Here is a 2,711-nt window from a genome sequence, read left to right as displayed (position 1 = left end):
ATATAATTCTGTAGTGTGCCTGTACGCTTATGCTCTTCTCAAGTCTTAAGCAGTAGCTACAACTTAAATCTTCTCCTGCCTTCCATTCCAATTTCTCCACAAAAGACTCTGGTTACTGGCAAGGTCTCAATCAAATGGTTCACAGCCATGTACAAAAATAAGCAGATAGATGAGATGTGCCTGTGGATGTGGTGGGGTGGGAAAGCGCTCAAATGGGTGGCAGAGGACTGAGAAGGCTGGAGGAGAGGAGGGAGAAGATCAGTGGGTAAGAGGAAAAGAGTGGACAAGCAGAGTAAGCAGAGACCAACTCCCCAGCAGAACCTCCACTGTCTTCAGTAACTACAGCTTTAATACATTTTTCAAAGCTATTTGAGCCTTCAAAGAAAATTGAAGGTCAAGAAAAATAGAGAACATAACAAATACAGAAGATTGCTGTATTTTAGTTCACTTTTTTTAACGTCTACATTTCTGTCTGTTTAAAATAAAATTTTCATGGATAAATAACAGCAAAGGTGTTTGAAAAAAAGACATAAGGGAAACTTTATTTTATATCTACCTAAAATTTCATATAATGTATATATGCGGGTATGTATACTTATGTGCATATATATATACATGTATGTATATATACATGCACATATACATACATATATACATACATACATACATACATACATGAATTAGACTATCTAACAGAAGCCCTAGAACCATGCAGAAACCTCTCCTGAACTCTGGGTCAGGAGAGTCCAAAAATCTCCCAAAACAATACTTTCTATTGCTGTTACCCTTGGTTACCTCCTAGAATTTGAAGGGAATTTGCCCTATTGCTGGAGACATGATGCACTTCAGACATCAGACATGGAGTAACCAAGGTGGAACTGATCTGGAAGCTACCTGCCTGAGGAGTGGCTCTCATAGTATTGGAAAATGATATGCAAATTGCCAAGAGAGTTGATCATTTAGGATTCCTATTTAACTGTAAAAGTCTATAAACAACAACGGTATCGGACTGGCAAGATACCCAAAATGTAGAAATAGTGGCACTTTTATCATAGGGTAACCAACTACTGTCTAACTGGATTAAGGCCCTTTCAACAGGTAGGAAACATGCCTGGTACCACAAACTTAGCCATCTACCTACAGCCGAAGAGGGCACAGACCTAAGAGAACTTATTTTGAAAAAACTAGACACTTTCCTAGACTGTAATATTTCAAACTGCATTCTAAATACCTATCTTTGTACCCACAGATAAACACAGACCTCTCCTTTTGTCACAGAAGCTTCTTTTTTTGCAGAGAAAGGAGACCATTTCTTCTTTTAGAAAGCCACAATTGGGGTTTGCAGGTTCCCCCATGGAGTCAGAGCAGATGCTGGAGGGACAGACACAGGTTGCAGAAAACCCTCATTCTGAGTACGGGCTCACCGACAGCATTGAGAGAATAGTTGAGAATGAGAAGATTAACGCAGAGAAGTCATCTATACAGAAGGTGGATCTGCAGTCCTTGCCCACCCGTGCCTACCTGGACCAGCCGGTCGTGCCTATTCTATTACAGGACCTTGCTGTGCTCGCAAAGGAAAGACCACCAAATCCCATTGAGTTTCTAGCATCTTATCTTTTAAAAAATAAGGCACATAAGTTTTAGAAGCTATGCTTTGTGCTTCCCATAATTTTAATTAACTCAGCCATTCTGGATCTCTGACAGGGTTGAAAACTTATAGCCTCATAGCCAATCCTGGCTATTTACCTTGAGAGAAAAGATTTGAGTGGATGGTTTTCAGCTGACATTCATTCTAAAACCAAGGAAAAAGCCAGGTTCAGAACTAAGTGTTTTAGTTAGGAGAGCTGACAGAGGTTCTGATTAGTCAACAAAATGATGGACTGGGTATTAGGACTATCTCATACCTCACTGGTACAAATTGGCATAATTATGCTCTAATTATATTTTGAGAGAAAAACAGGAAGAGTGATATGTAGGAGGAGCTAAGGTGAGAGGAGTACCGAGAGGAAGAGAAGGAGTAAGGAGAGGAGGAGAAGCTAGGTGATGAGAGAGAGAAAGAGAGTGGGGGAATATCGAGGCAGATGTTCATGTGTCTCCACCAGTCAAAGACAGTTGATATATCTAGGTTGGGTATTGGGTTACACTTCTGATTGAGCATTACCAAACTTATAAAGCCTTTTATTAACATTTTTAAAAAGTGTATGGAAGCAAAAAGGAAAAGGGGGTATGGGATAGGGGTTTTCGGGGGGGGGGGGAATGGGAAAGGGGATGGCATCTGAAATGTAAATAAAATATCCAATAAAAAAATAAGGCACAATTTGAAGATTGAAATTGATTTCTTGGGAAGAAAAGAAACATTTGGCTGCTAATGTAGATTTACATGATTATGAGGCAGCTTTAATTGCCATGATTCCCCTCCCCGCTCTGGAAGTCTAAGAACCTTCAGGACCACAAAACTCACTTCTAGAGTTGCAGAAGAGAGCATTTCCCTGTCTGATTTAATCACCATACTTATTTAATGAGTATCATCTTTGCAATTTTTTTCTCAGATTGTCTTTTACTTTGTTTTTAAAAAGACCTTCAAGATAAACTGTTAAAACATCTTTATTTAAAAGAGAGAGAGAGAGAGAGAGAGAGAGAGAGAGAGAGAGAGAGAGAGAGAGAGAAAGAAAGAAAGAAAGAAAGAAAGAAAGAAAGAAAGAAAGAAAGAA

General features: G+C 39.2%; 1 pseudogene; it reads left to right on the top strand.

Moving 5' to 3' along the window:
- Positions 1-1,342: 1,342 nt before the first annotated feature.
- On the top strand, positions 1,343-1,644 carry LOC117717215 (protein dpy-30 homolog pseudogene; annotated as a pseudogene).
- The last annotated feature ends 1,067 nt before the right edge of the window (positions 1,645-2,711 follow it).

The sequence above is a fragment of the Arvicanthis niloticus genome, chromosome 11 (assembly GCF_011762505.2).
Source record: "Arvicanthis niloticus isolate mArvNil1 chromosome 11, mArvNil1.pat.X, whole genome shotgun sequence".
NCBI lineage: Eukaryota > Metazoa > Chordata > Mammalia > Rodentia > Muridae > Arvicanthis > Arvicanthis niloticus.
The sequence above is the reverse complement of the archived record's forward strand: the minus strand, read 5'-3'. Positions and strand labels throughout refer to the sequence as shown.